The sequence below is a fragment of the Arvicanthis niloticus genome, chromosome 16 (assembly GCF_011762505.2).
Source record: "Arvicanthis niloticus isolate mArvNil1 chromosome 16, mArvNil1.pat.X, whole genome shotgun sequence".
Lineage (NCBI taxonomy): Eukaryota > Metazoa > Chordata > Mammalia > Rodentia > Muridae > Arvicanthis > Arvicanthis niloticus.
In genome coordinates, this window is record NC_047673.1 from 13,128,822 (window position 1) to 13,144,622 (window position 15,801).

General features: G+C 47.2%; 1 protein-coding gene and 1 long non-coding RNA gene across 4 annotated transcripts in view; one reads left to right on the forward strand and one right to left on the reverse strand.

The window, feature by feature from the left end:
• Positions 1-15,801, forward strand: part of Mcph1 (microcephalin 1) — a 202,114-nt gene that overhangs the window by 157,839 nt on the left and 28,474 nt on the right. The window lies entirely within an intron of this gene.
• LOC143434651 (uncharacterized) overlaps positions 8,030-15,801 on the reverse strand; it is a 12,839-nt gene continuing 5,067 nt past the window's right edge. Inside the window, exons 3-4 of one of the 2 annotated variants that reach the window (XR_013104292.1) lie at positions 9,128-9,308; positions 8,030-8,570 (exon numbers count right to left, since the gene is read on the reverse strand). This is a non-coding gene — a long non-coding RNA (uncharacterized LOC143434651). Of the gene's footprint in view, positions 8,571-9,127; positions 9,309-12,042; positions 12,641-15,801 lie in introns of those variants that run through there. The other variant, XR_013104293.1, reaches the window with a different exon arrangement.

The following is a 15,801-nucleotide window of genomic DNA, read 5'->3' on the forward strand; positions in this document are numbered from 1 at the left end:
TGACAGACAACTAACACCGTCCTCTGGCCTCCACACACATGCTCCTGCCTGGGAGCACTGGTGTATCAAAACATACGTGTGCACATTCACACACAGCTTTACAACAAAGTGATTCTTTCCTGATTGCATTCTCCACAGTCAGATTCTAACAAGACGTAGCTCTTGCTGGAAATGCTTGCTTACCAACATGGCTCTTGCACTAAACAGGTGGGGGCTCACTATGTCCCCTGGCCCCTCAGTGACTCCACATGTAAACCACAGATTGCAGTGCTTGGGAGCCTAAAAGTTCAAATATAATATAGGAAACAGCATGTTAAACCTAAGCTGCATTCCATTATCAGGGCTCAGTGAATCGACAGGCAGTCCCACCCCCACTGCAGTTCGATAGGTATGCGCAGTTATAAGCATAAACTGTTTCTCAGCAATTTAGCTTGAATTGAGAGAAAGACTGTACTTCTCTAATTTTTCAGACCACTCATAGCATCTCTGTTTCCTGATGTGTATGTATTGGTTGTGGGGTGGCAATAAAAGAATTGTCAGGAATGAAAACAGTTTTCTCTCTTGGAGTCTACATAGAGAGGAGGTATGGCTTTGGCTGGTAATGCACACAGCTGAGGTGAGACGGATTGACATTCCTTGCAGTGCTGGGTCTACTGGCAGCAGCTGTCCTACAAGCTTTCTGTTGAAATGAGACCGTTTGGGTGACCACTCCAGGGAAGCAGGCTGTGTCGTCAGCATAGCTGGGAATGTGGCGGGACATGATGCATACGTGTGTCACACCTGTCTGGGAGCTCTTTCCTGGACTGGGTTGCTCTCCTGGGCTGCAGTGCAGCTGGAGCTGGAGCTACTCCTCTCGCCCACCTTCACTTCCTAAAACCTGAAGCTGGGGTGCTGTGGATAAACCAACACGCTTCTCTCTAAGTCTGCCTTTCAAGACGTCACAAAGAATACTATATATGTAGTCTCTAATTAAAATGCACCCTCCTGCCTCTGAAGCCCATGTGCTGGGATTAAAGGCCATATCTGTCCTGCTTCTCTGCTTTTTAAAATGTGGTCATGAATGTGTGTCATGTCATGATGTCATGAAAATGCGGCCTGTATTTCTTGCCTCATGGCCAGTCAATCATACCAACAGACTGCAGGGCAGACTTTAAAGCCCAGAAGCTGGCCACTAACGCAGTGATGGTGTGCAGTGTCCTGCATCTTGTTTGACTGCTAACTGAAGCTCACTCATAGATCTATAGCGTTTTCTCAAACCAAAGAAGCAGCCCCTCCCTTAGCACAGAGCCAGCTTAAGTTCTCCAACGGCTCTGAGGTTTGCTAGACAAAACAGACACCCTGCCAACTTCCCACCTTCAGAAATCAATCCCAGAAGCCCAAGCTGCTCTGCAGTCCCCTATGCTTTTCACCTAAGCTCTCTCCGGGCAGGGCACACATTGGCTCCTCTCCTTACCTGCCGTTTCTGTCTGACAGTCAGAGCCTAGAGATGCTCACTTGAGGAGAATTCTAGCCACATAAACCCCAAATTAGCGCATGTAGAAGAGGCAGACAGGTTGGGGAGAGAAACTGAGAGTCAGACAGAGGCAGGGCTGACAGAGGAAGTGCTGCTACTGAGCACAGTGGTGCTTACGCTGTGAGCACGTGCACTTTGCAGCCTGAGAGGGAGTTGTGGTGAGACTGGTCTGTTTATGCCCCTCAAGATGGAAAGAAGGGAGAAGAGCCATGACAAGGCCGTGACACACAACGGCCCTCCAATGTCAGTCAAAAGGCACATAGTCCTCCCCACACAGGTCATCCTGAGTTAAAACCTCACTGTGATGATTCCTGTCAGGAAAATCCTCTCACCACAGGCTGTGGATGGAAGACCGCTTTGTGTTCCTAAAGTCAGCAGCGGCTCTGCTCTGCACCCGGAGCTGCATTCAAGCCAACGCCAGGGTTCTTTCCCACTTCTCGGTGCTGTAAGCAGCTGCTTGCTTTAATTATGGACATGCATTCCCACCCGACAGGAGTGCCTGTGGACCATCTCTGGTTTGTGAATTACATAGCCCGAGGTTGTGTATCACAGACCCCTATCCATACTGAGGCTCACCTGGATGTCGTTGGGCTTAGATTCTCTTTTATTTGTTCTGGAATGTTTCCCCTGGCTTTATTTGTTCAATGTCATTTCTACATAGAAGGAGTTCCCCCACATTCCATGTGTGGTTTGATGCTCTGGGAGACTATTCACACAGCAGATGCATGGGGGAATCCATTCCCCAACAGCAGAGTGCTGGACAGCCGAGTGGTTTCCAGCTTTCAACTGCTGTGAGTCTGATAAGCTTTCTGGCAGAGATTTGTATGTATATATAAATCACTTGGTAACTTTTCAGGAAAATAGCTGCCTTGGGGCCTGCAGAGGTGAGTGTGGTTTCAGAATGTTCCTGATGACAAGCATGTCGCCCAGGGCATCTTTATATGAATGAATGTCTTCCTACTTGCAGGCAAACTGAGGTGTGAGAAAGACAGTGTGTCCTTGGAGAGACTGCTGCCAAGGCAAAGAAAAGAGCACACGCTGGCAGCCAAAGTGCAGGGGTGTCAACAGGCCTGCCTCTGCTGCTGCTGAGGTCATTTGTGTCTGAGCTCCCCAAGAGTAAGTGTCCTCTGGCAGGGGTGTTGTGGAACAACCCCTCACTTGGAAGAATCCAGAAAGAGCATGCCAACTTAGATCTAAACCATCATCACTGGACTGCTTTGTTTTAAACTATGCAAAGTAACTTTGCCAGTTAATTCTGCCAGGTTAGAATATGCTCAGGCCTAGGGCAAGACCTGAATTGTGTACTTTAAAGGTAGCAACTGACCGAAAGCTTTCTTTTAAGAATACTGGAGAACAGATTTGTGCCTTGGAAGAAAGCATTGGATAAGCTTTTTGAGTGGAAAATGAGGAAGCTGGACCTCCTGGGTCTTTAGACAGGGTATGCCACCAAGTCACACAGGACAATGTAAACACTGGGCTGTGTTCTCTTGTGGCTTTCTCCAGCCTTTGCCTCCCTCCTGGGCAGAGAGTTATCGGTGCTCTGGTCAGATGTAGCTACTGTATTATCAAACCCCTTGACCCAGCTAAGTCTCATCACTCTGTATCAATCTTTTCAGGATGTGCCTTCATCCCCTAAATGCTGAAATCCACAGTATTCTGTGGGGCCAGCTCCACTAAGGACATCAATTACAATGTAGCTGCTACTTACAGGCCATCAGGGAGAAATGGTCAGCAGGTCCAAGGGCAGAAATCACGCTGTTAGAAAGATGGCGTGGGTGGCCATTGAAAGCATTTCCTTTACCAATAGGTTCTTCTGAACTAAGAACTAGAGTTTAAGACTGTCCGCATACCTAGACGATAAATTGGCAACAGGATCCTCTTTATTTGGGGGGAATCTATGTTTGTTGGGCAGAGCACAGAGGCATAGGAACATAGGGATTGCTTTAAGGAGCTCTGATCTTAATGATGGCATTCTCCCATCTTGGAAGCCCTTTTGTTTTCCTTTCTCAAGCTGCCAATACCTTAACTAATGAGACATTCTCAGTACAAATTGGGAGTAAAGAATATTTATATATTCTACTTCCTCTTTCCTCATATTTTTTTACTGAGGATATTGACATGAAAACAGGATCTTTGTGACCAATGAGTTCATCCAGTGCTGGTTCCCACCAGAAATTCCCGGCTTTGTGACATCAGGGAGGTAACTCTGGGTGTCAGTGTCGCTTCAAGAGCAGGCATCTGGAAATGATGGAACCTTGGACAACAAAGTTGTTTTCAAGAAAACAAGCTGGTAGGGAGGGGAAGGAAGCTTGACTTCCCCGAGTTCCTACTATGTGCATGTCATCGTCATCTGAAGGCTTGGGGTGAGACATGCAGACAGACAACACCCTGCCAGGCAATCCCTGCCCAAGCCAACAAACGTCAGAGCTAACAGAGTCTTGGGCACCTGTCCCCTTTACACCACTGCACAGCCACTCGGATGCCTTTTACCTGTCGGGAGGTTTGCAGTCTGAGCTTGTTATGATGAAAACGTCAACAGAAGGCTACTTTTCTCTAAATACCTGAAAAAAAAAAGCCTAAAAACTGTCTCCAGAGTATCTCGCTCCATTACATCCAAATGCTACATGCTATAGCTCAGGTAGCTCAGGCTAGCCTTGAACTACCAATCCTACCATGTCTGCCTCCCAAGTGCTGAGATTATGGTAGGCAGGTGAAGGCTGATTGTTCTTTATGATAGCAAAAAGAGAAGCAGGGGAAATTCGGACAAGGATGTCAAAGAAAATTAGAAATGATGAAAAATCATTGCTCAGGGCCAGGGGGTAAGCAGATCAGGAGCAGAACAACAAGAAGAAGCGAAGAGGATCCAACTGTGCAGTCACTATCTGGACAGACGGCAGGAAGGCGGCCATGTTGCCTGTGTGACGGGGGAAAGAGTGAAAGCCACTCGGTTTGGTTTTTCAGAAATACATTGCAAGCCACCTTGACAGAAAGCCCAGGCAGGATCAGGAAATGAGGCAGGTGTGAGGCAGGAAGCTGAGTATCTCCGTGAGTTTTCAAGCTCAGGTCTTTTCCCCCCTCTGCTAGAGATCTGCTGGTCTCTGGTTCATACTGACCAACCCCCTAATCCGGAGCCTGCCGTACTGCCATTGTTTCCTGCCTGGCATGTTAGATTCCAGGGCGTGCAGAGGGAGACACTGTTGCAAGCAATGGCTTCCCAAAACATAAATACATTTTAATAAATAATAAAAATGGTAAGATAAACAACACAGGTCGGGGGAGGAATCCCAGGCTTAATTACATTTAATAAGCCAAACATGAAATCTTTAAAACTTTCTAAACATTTACTTTCTCTCCTATGTATTTATTTTATGTGGAAGCCAGAGGACAACATTTGGGAATTGGTCCTTTCTCTGTACTATGTGGGTTCCAGGGATGGAACTCAGGTTGTCAGTCAAGCTTGGCAGAAAACACCTTTACACTGCACTATCTCACACGTCGATCTGTTTTCAGTACTACAGGTAGATGCCTTGGGGGCCTTGGTGGCTAAAGTCGCTTGCGTAGGCCATGTGCCTGCTTTGCGTAGCAGCTGAGCTCAGTGGATTTGGCTACATCGTAGCTGAACTCTGGGGCTGATCTTTGTGAAGGTCTTGCTCTCACGTGGTGTTTGCAAACAGTCAAGTGCTGAGTGATAGACAGGCTGTGGCAATGCGATGCCAGTGAAGTCAGAGTGCATAAATCATTGCTATTTCCCCTGTAAATTTCCCTAGTGTGGGATGAACGCTGAGAGAATGTCCTGTCTTTCCTTGCCTCCTCTGTTTTTGAGGAGGGCAGCAGTGTAGCCTCGGGGACTTCCTTGCAGGCCCTGTTCTATCACCCATTGCAGGGTGATGAGCTGTGGATATCCACTCTCTCTAGCATGTTTGACCCTTAGAGAAGCAAGTAATTTTGTCACCTTGTGTGTCAGCGATACTGCTGAAGGTTAGGGGCTGAAGCTAGTAAAGTGGCATCAAGAGACACTGAGATACTGCATGGGATTTGAAGAGAAGGATATTCAGCCTGTCCTTGGAGCAATGACACCTAACAGATTCCTCACTGTGATACATAGCACAGAAGAGTAGAAAGTGATCCTGTGTGTGCCACAGTCCTTGGGTCGGATTCGTCCCAGTTCATGAGTAGTATGTGTCACAGGAAACTTCAGCTTGAATGTATGTTCAGAATTCTTGAGAGTGAACTGCGGGGGAAGCCCTGGGGTAGAGTCAGGGAAAATTCCACCGAGCGAACAATGGAAAATACTGAGGCTCCATCACTAACAGCCCTGCTTTTTTATACCAAACTTCATGAAGCCATCCAAGTACATGGAGAGCAACAAAACTATCTGATACCCACATCTGCCACACAGTTTGTCAAATCCTAATATTTTAGTATATTTATTTCCATTTTTGTTTGGTCTTGGTGAATATCTTTAATGGTTAGAAAGGCTTGCCCAGTTATGAAATTAAGCTTCCTTTTTCTTTACTCCATCCAGAGAGGTCACTGTGGCCCTGGTGTCTTGCCTGCTCTGCAAGCATGCGTGTACATTTCAGGTGAACATGCATGCACATCTCAAGATCGTCACAAGGTTGCCCTGTGACTTGTGGTGAGGGTGAAAGCCCCCTGCTTCCAGCTTCTGGCTGGACAGAACATGGGCTTCAGCACTTGCTAGGAAACAGCGTTATTCTCTGCCTCGTTTTCTTCCTAAGTTACATGGCAATAATAACCGTGACCCAGGAACATTGCTCCGAGGTTAAATGACACTTAAAAGCACCTTTCTCAGCTCCTAGCAGATGAGCTGGGATGATCAGCCAGTGGCAGCAAAGGGATGACGGTATAGGCAGTTTTAGTCCTTTACAAAAGAGTGGATTGCATGGGAGTATGAATCTTTTTTTTAAGATTGACTTTACTATTTATGTGTATTCGTGTTTTACCTACATGTGTGTCTGTGCATCATGTGTGTGCAGTACCTGCAGCGGACAGAAGAAGGCATAGAATCCCCTGGAAAAGCAATTACAGAGAGTTTTTAGCTTCTTCGTAGGTGCTTGGGATTTGAACCCTGGTCCTCTGGGAAAGCAGTCAATGCTCTTAAGTGCTAACCCATCTCTTCAGCTTGAGGGTGTGAATCTTGACCCTCTTATAAATCCCAAAGGGAGCCAACTTTGTGACAGTCCCTAGTTGTTAGCAGCTCCGAGGGCCTCCTGAGACATACCCCATTACCTGGCAAACAGCAGAGGAGACACCTGGCAGGTGACCCAGTAGGCTCCAGGACACACTTGTTATATAAAGACCATTTAGTAATTCAGACATGTGATGGTCAAATCAAAGTCCATTCCTCTTTTCTTTTTTGAAATCAAGGTCACTCTAATATTTGAGCTAGAGTTTTTAAAAAATAGTCTGGGTTATTTCTCTTTTGTACGTGGTTTGGGTTTTTTTTGTTTTTTGGTTTTTTTTTTTTTTTTTTTTTTTTTTTAACAGAGATCCATACTTGCTTTCTTGGTGAGCCTGTAACCTGGAGCCCTGCTTCTTGACAGGTGTGCCTTTGCTGGATGAGGGCCTCTTGTGGGTTCTTTAACTACCCCAGGTTTGATTTGAATGTGATTCTGTTGTGATAAAGCTGAGGTTGATGCATAGGACTGGACAAGAAGAGGTGTCCTTTCTCTTCAGCTATGTCTCCCTTTTTAGAGACTGAAACCATTCCATTAAAGCACACTCTGGTCTTCACCATCTTATGTGGCTGTGTCTAGTGAAAGGGACTCCAGCCACCACTGCGCTCAGTCTGCAAATATCCAGAGCTTGTAGGACAGCTCGGTGTTTGTGGCTCTCCCCGAGAGTTCACACGCACACCTTTCTCTTCAGTCAGTGCCTCCATGACTGGCCGTCTAGGCGAAGTGACAACATTGCCGGGAGGGGCTGAACCCTTGGCTTCCCCCGAACTGTGGTCATCCAGGATATCATCTGCACAGGCTCCTGTCGTGTTCATAAGGATCCTCTTAAGGAACTACTCTACAGGGAGATGGGATCAGTAGTTCAAGGCCAGCCCCTGCTCCCAGCCTCAGCTACATGACGAGTTTGAAGCCACCCTGGGTTTTCTAAAGCCCTGTTTCAAAAATGAAAAAAAGAAAAAAGAAAATCCCCACATCACCATGGGAGTAGCTATGGAATTTTACCCTAGTGCTCTTTGCCCTCGGGTCCTGGGAGAGGACACAGAGGGCTTCCAGTCTCTGGGACCGTGCTAATTTTTCCACAGGACCCACTTCTTGCCCTCGGAACATCCCCGGCCATAACTAAGATGCAAACTGTCAATCGCACCCAAGTGCTGAACCAATTAATAAGCCTAGGAGCTCCTCCGTCAGCTGAAGAAGTCAGCATGTCAAGAACTGTATGATCGATCGTACCAGGCCTGCTCCCAAACATAGGGAAGAGTAAGGCTGGGGATCGGAGATAGCCGGGCTCTGCCCTGACCAGGAGGTGGGCCCACACAGATCCAAGTGAGCAGCACCAGGGGACCCAGGTCTTCAGAGAGTTGTTTCAGCTGCTGTGTTGACTCAGAGACTGTCAAGAGTAGGAGGAGGCCGCCAGGGGTGAAAGTAAATGTGGACAGTAAGAGATGCGGTCCAGAGGGTTTTTATTTCCTCCACAGAAAAGATCCCCAAGAAAGAGCGTATGAAAGTCAAGTGAGGGATGTAAATGACAAAGGATAACTCGGACATGAGGACATTTAGCCCAGCCGTGTTCGTGTTTCAGCATTCTGCATCCTCCCATGCACGTAACACACACCTACAGATGGCTCTCCTGGCTGCACTGACCATGGTGAGCTCTAAGGGACAAAGTTCACATCCGTCTGGGAACATTATTGGAAGATGTTCTGATGTTTTCTTCAGGCTCCAAGCTCAGCATGGCCTCAAAAGAACTGTACCTTTAACTGTGCACTCGATGCCTCTGGGTTAGAGGTCTCAGTTCAGTCCGAGCTTCCCCTGGAGCTCAGCCAGCTGCTGGATGTCCATATCCTCCTTCTTGGTCAAGGCTATAGGCAGACAAGCAACTGGGCAGTTGATCTGTTGAGATACCCAGCAACAGTGTAGCTGGCCTCACCACCAAAGCATGATGCTTCTGCTTCCATGCCCAAACTAGCTAAGGGAGTCTAACAACTAAAGCAGTGAAATGTGAACCACCCATACAGGATGGCCAAGGAAGACAGAAGCCTAGAGCAGAGCCATTGTGGAGAATGGTAGTATGCTAGCCCCTGGGTGTAGATGAGGATACCCCTGGTCTCAAGAAGAAGCTTTGTGGCACTTGACTGTATTCCTAGCAACTGGCACCCAGCTCAGTAAGAAATAGCTGCCAGCAGACTGTGGCACTCGATGAGTCCAACCAGATCACTGGAAGGCAAGCTCTCTTGTGCTGGGATTGCTGACCTAATTCCAAGACAATATATTAGCAGTGGACACATAAAACGACCAAGACTCAGCTGCCAAGATACAGAAGGACAAACAGTAAAGAAAGAAAACTCCTGTATAGATGATCTGGCAAGAATTAGCAATGAATTAGTTTACAAAATAACTAGGAAAAACTATAGCTTACTATGGGCGAGCCCAGGAGCCATGCATGCTGCCTCCCCTGTAGTTTCTGGTAACTCCTCCTTGCGACTCAGTATGAGCCCGATACCAGCTGCTGCAAGAGAAGATGTACCCACACTACTGCGCAGAGCACCTGGTCCTCAGAAGGCTCCCTTGATGTCACCTTTATCTCATCCCTGTCAATACTGAAAAAAAAAAAAAAAAATGTCAGGCAGGACCCTCTGCACTTCCACATCCATCTTTTCATCAGACACATGGATTCCATGCACAGCGTCCACAGGTAACAAAGCGTCTCACGACGGCCTTGTGCCAGATCCTGCTCTGCCTACAAACACTGGAGGTAGTGCAAGGATGGAAAGTGGCCAACAGCCTGGAGCGCTGGAGTTCCCCCACTAGAGCCAAACATCTACTCCCCCTGAGCATGTTACTGCTTTAGGCAGAGCCAGCAAGCTGAGAAGTGGTGCTGGGAAAGATCTGGGCGGAGAGAGTTCCTTTGGCTTCCCCAATTTGTTCCTCTCTGGCAGCATTTGCTTTAGAGAAGTCTCGACACCTCAGCCTCCACCACCATCAAGCCACTTCTGATTACAGTCCTTTCCTTAACGTGCACACCATCACTAATGTGCCTTCCTAGGCACCTTCTTGCACCTGCCTCTCTGAACTGTAAGCCCCTGGGAGGCGAAAGCAAGACTCTTCTGGCTTTTGGATGCTGTGCACCCCCTTCTCCCTGACACACATAATGCAGAGCCCTCCCCTAGTCCATGTGCATAGAGTTAGGTAGCCTCTTTCCAGAGTGATCTTATCCCTTTCCAGTCAGCATTATATCAGTATTTCAGAGCCCCCTCAATGAAGTCAGGAGCCCCCACATACACCATAAATCCAAGCATGAGGAATAGACATAAGGGTGACCTGCACGAGCCCCAGTCAAGACCCTCAGTGGGACCCTTCCCAAGACAAAGCTTTCCGAAGGTCCACTTGATGAGTCAGGGTTGGGAAGGGTTGGGTAGTGTAACTCTTGGAAGTGATGGCTGCGGAGACCCAGTGCAGAACAGGAGTTTCAGTGGTGTGGGCCCAGGAAGAGTGGACTAGCTCCTGCATCCCCTCCTTCACCCTGTACCTCCACCCATGCCCTGACTCCTGCCAGGAGAATGACTGATAGCTGGAAGGTGAGAGGTCCTCTGACAGTGTAAACCTGAGCTCTCCCTTGAGTGAGGAAGCTTCTGGAAGACCGTTGCGGCTTCCCCTGTGAAACCTCATGTCTCTTGCTTGCTCTATCCAGCTGAAGATGTGGGCATGTAGGTGACCATGGATCCTCAGTGACCTCAGGACAGCAGTTGGAGCCACGTGCTCTTGTGTCAGCCTCTGTAATCCATCATCTGAGAAACACGTGAAAGTGTGACCTTACTATGGGTGCCCTTCTGCTCTGTAGAGCTAAGGAGTAACCAGTACTTGGAAAATGTGATCAGGCTCCTTAGAGACAGCCCCAGCTATGGCTTAGCCATCAAATGGGATTTAGATTGTGACTTTCCAAAATACAGTGTGTTGCACAAACTCTGCCTGGGGAGATGTGAACAGAAACATATTCATCCCCCAGATAGGCCACCAATCAGGCTCAAGTGATGAGCTAATAACACTCAGGTCCAGCTTGGAGGACCAATTGAATGACTGGCCTTGCTTAAAAGGAATGTGGGTAACCCCAAGACAGCCACATCCCCCAGAAAGTCTCCCCTAGTATGGATGGCATGCTCCATATGGATGACACATATGGAGCTCCCATATTCTCACGTAGCCCTCTGTGTACACTACCACTTACGAAGACCAGAAGACCGTGTGCAGCCTGGGCAGTTAGACAGGCTGGGAGACAGGCACCAGAGGGACACGCTGAACTCTCAGGCGCAGGTCTAATGGCCCTTTCTGCTGCTTCTTTCTTTTTGTTAATGTCAGTGCTGAAATCTTGAGGGTCCCTTGTGAGTGGTCACAGTCACTGATTAACATGGCTGTTAGGCTCAGAGGACAGCATTCCACAACAAGGTATAACTTTTTATAACTGAAAAGCAAAATGCACAATTGCCCCTGCTTAGCTGAGGACAGAGAGAATGGGATAAGGTACTGCTGGCTTCTGACTACTTAAGCTGTGTATTTTACACCCCACCCCACCCCCACCCCACCCTGGTCCTATTTAGATGGTATTTCTCAAAGTAAATACAAGTGAGGCTTTTAAAGGTCTTCATAAAAGCCGGCTTCCAACCGGCTTCCGCAGTCATATAAATAGGAAGGCCTCTTCCTCGGTTCAGTATCTTAAAAAGAAACCTTGATGTTACGTGTTGACCTAAGAGGAATGCCTTCCTCCTAGGGCGGACGGAAGGATATTCTTCAGGAATGCGAAGCTTGTGACAGGAATTATTGATACCTTTGGAATTTTTTCCCAAGTGACTCAGGCTTCTTCAAACCATTACCTAGGAATTAGTCAGGGACTGCGTGTCTCCATCCCCCACTGTTTTAAAGCAGAGCCAGGCACAGCGCGAGAGTGAAAGGCAAGGATGTGCTTCTTGCGCGCGGTATTCTTCCCGCGCTGGATGACGCTTGTTTTCCTGCACACTTTAATTAGAATGTTTCTACATTTGCCAAAGAAAATGTTGGAATGGAGACAAAACCGTGAAATTGTAGGAACAGAGCTTGATGTAATAGCTTATTTGTGAAGGAAGCACAACTTGTTTGGTATTTTATTGAAGCAGGAAGTTCGGAGCCTCAGAACACACAAGCACAACAAATTCTCAGGTGCTGCTTGACTCATCTGTTGTTGGCAGCGGGCACTGGTAGCTTTCCCTGCATTTACTTTTTATCTTCTTTTTTTTTTTTTTTTTTCTTTTTTGCAGAGTCACGGGGGTCAGGTGGGGTAGAAAATTACCCAGAGCTCCAATCACAGATTCTGTACATTTTTAAAGTTAAGCTATGACGACTAAACAGAGCAGGTCAGGCAGCCTCCCCTCGACCATAGTGATAGTTTTTGTGCTTACCTACATACAAAATAAGGAAACTTGAAATACAATGAGAGTCTGCCTCTCATTGTATAGTGGAATAGTGACTGTCACTCTGGGGAATCTCGTGGAGATTAATCAAGATGAGAAGCACTGTGGTCTCTGTGTTCAGTTAGCTTTTGGCCACCGGAACTGAATGATAGACCCACAGCATTAGAAAGTTTGAGGAAATATTTGGGGCTGGCATTGTTTTGTTTCATATGTAGAAATTGTTGAGTTTTTGTCTTGTTTTTTGTTTCTTTCTGAAAACTCAGGTCTAGATGGTGCTTTAAGGTGTGTAAAAATTGACAGCCACCCTGGCACCACACAGGGTATTAAACACCTTCGAGTCTCCTGTCAAGTGACTGCTCCTGGTTGCACTTGAGTGAAGTGCTGGGATCCTCTGGAAAGTGAAATAGGGGGAGGGGAGGCAGATCCTCTCAAAATTGCTGTATATCCTGCAGGCTGTGCAGCTGGAGAGCAGGTCAGAGCTGATAATGAGCCTGTGTAGGGACAGGTGACAAGGCAGAGAGTAAAGACAGGTACCCTCAGGAAGGAGCAAGTGCAAATCCCACAGATACAGGTATTAACTGCCTAAGGGTTAAGAGCCGGAGCCAGCAGGGCAAGGCTTTGTTACCTGGCACGAGGGCACCTTCCTGTTGCTACTTGAGAGGTTCTTTCTCTGCAGGTGAAATGAGCCAATTTAAGGCAAATTTTGGTTTATTGGAATGCTGCTCTTGGATGGGCGAGTTCACTGGCCCCCAAGTTCTAAGACCAGGGAAGTCGCCATGGGGAAATGGAGAGGGTGGAGCATACATGCAGAGAGAGAAATGGAGAAGAGAGAGAGGCACCAAGTGTCCTATATGTATATAAGATATTAGATTGAGCCTCTGGGGGAAGGGCAGCCCAGACCCTGGGCTGGAAAGTTCAGAGTTGGAGGCAGGATATGCCAGTTCTAGAGATGGAGGGTTGCTAAAAAAAAACCTGGAGGCCAGGTCTGCTTTGGGATGTACAATATGTCCCTTGTCTGGGGTCCAAACCCATTGCTCTTCATTATATATAAGGATCACTGACCTGCTGCTTTCTCTATGCCTGACTCTCTGCTTTTATTGGTCTTATAAATGTGTCTTAGAAAACAGACACCATCAAATTCCACCCTGCTGTTAAATTTCCTCATGTTGACAGGTTCAAAGTCATGCCAGAGTGTGGCATTCAGAACCTGCTCTCTCCTCCCTGCCAGTTACACCTCTTCTTTCCTTTCTCTCTTCCCACAGTAGGGCCAGCCTGCCCTCCCACAAACCGCAGTTTCTTAGTCCCTGTCTTGAGCCTTGTCCTGCTGTGCACGTGCGTGCCTGTCACACATACGTACATACACGTCCGTGCGCACACTCAGAACGTGCATCCCCACTGGAGAAAAACTGCTCCCAACATTCAGGGCCAGTTTTGAAGCAAGCTCTATGAAATATTAAATACTGACCAAGAGATAGATGTTGGTCAGGACCACTCCCTGGAATTTCCCAGCTGGGAAATTTATAAACCTCTGAGGGGTTATAAAGACAAACCCATAAGCTACAATACTTTCCCATGAGGCTTTTGTTATAGTCCAGGAACTACAACTCCAAGCATCCCAGGAGAGATTATGTGGTCATTGGGCAGGTGGGGCATACAAGCTAGTATTCCAGTACTTCACGTGTGTGTGTGAGTGTGTGAGAGAGTGTGTGTGTGTGTGTGTGAGTGTGTGTGTGTGTGTGAGTGAGTGTGTGTGTGCGTGAGTGTGTGTGTGTGTGTGCGTGAGTGTGTGTGTGTGAGTGTGTGTATATGTGTGTGTGTGAGTGTGTGTGTATGTGTGTGTGAGTGTGTGTGTGTGTGAGTGTGTGTGTGAGTGTGTGTGTGTGTGTGAGTGTGTGTGTGTGAGTATGTGTGTGTGAGTGTGTGTGTGTGTGAGTGTGTGTGTGTGAGTGTGTGTGTGTGAGTGTGTGTGTGTTATAATACACATATAACAGATCTGTCTCTCTCTCTCTCTCTCTCTCTCTCTCTCTCTCTCTCTCTCTCTCTCTCTTTCTCACTCACACACACTCACACACACACACACACTTCCTAACTATCCACAGGGCAAGCTTCTCTGAAAAGCATTCCCCACACCCTCTGAAGAAGGATTTGAATATCTCACAGGAATGTTGTATGTTGACATTATATGAAGATATGTGCCTCCTGCTAGGATGTGGGCTCCTACAAGCAGAGTTCATATATATTTCCCCCTGTCCTTTTAAATTCCCTACATTATAGATTGGGCACATCCTGTAACTCTTTGAGTTAAATTTGAATCTGACAGGAGGTAGCAAGATCCCAGATCCTATGTGGTAATTTAAGATAATCAGAGTCCTTGCACAGAATGACCAAGAACAATTCTTACTTGGGGGACAGAGGGACTTAGAAGTCAAACACCAAATGCCTTCTTCTGCTTTATGTGTCAGAACTTGGAACAGCCACCTCTAGTGAGGACTTCTATAGCAACCAAGCGCTGGCAGATAAAGATAGACCTGATGAAGGTGGCCCCCCAAGCAGAGGTGCCCTGAGATGCTGAGCCACAGTAGTGGCCATGGAAACAGAAGGAACTGGGTCTGGCACTAGGGAAGTCCAGGAACCTGGAGGGATGGCGCCAGCTCTGCCCTCCCACTCCAGCCCCAGAGTGGGAAGGCTCCTGCTTTGCAGGTCATTTCCTCTCCCTAATGTGCAGTGCATTCCTGGTCAGCCTTTGTTGTTGGCTGGCTTGGTTTGTGTTTTCCTTGTTGTTTACAACCTCCAGGTATTTGTAGACAGATCTTATCTCCTTCCCTCTTAGTCACCTCTTGGCCCAACTCTGTGTATTTTATTCTTTTAAACTCTGCTCCTGGCATGACCTTTCCACACTCTCTGAAGCATGTTTGCTTTGTGTTTTCAGATGCTATTCCACTGGGACTATTTTAAGAGATGCAATAAACTAAATAAGACCTGGCCTAGATAAGAATGATCTGTGAAAGGGAGGGAGGGAGGGAGGGAGGGAGGGAGGGAGGGAGGGAGGGAGGGAGGGAGGGAGGGAGGATGAGAATGAATTGAAATGTGTTTGAATGATGTGTGCATATTTATATCTATAAACATGCATGTGGTTATGTGTGTTGTGTCTCTGTATGCAAGCATATTAATATATCTGCATGTACATAAGTGTGTGTGTGTGTGTGCCCAAGTAGTCTGCAATGAACACAATGTACCACTCCTGAGAGCTACACCCCACTTTTCCGCTAAGCATTCCTGCAGCCTGAATTCTCCAGTCTTCCCAGGAATTGACCCATACTAAATTGTATGACAACCAAGACATTGATACCCATGGCTGCACCATAGAATGTGTCTGTCCCCTTCTGTGAGGCTGTGGTACCTATAGAAGTGACTCATAAATATACAGTGATCAAATGGGCCAACTCTGTTTTGTCTTGGATTCTCTCATCACCTGCAGCTACAAGGGTTGAAGTGGAGAGGGACCTCGAAGGGACATGAATGCAGTCTCTAGGATGGAATGGTCTGTTATACTTGAATGCTATTACTTCCTTTTGTGAGAATCTTCACACACTGATACCTTTAATTAGTGTGTTTTAATGCCAATGTATGACCTCAGTTAAGCTAATTCTAA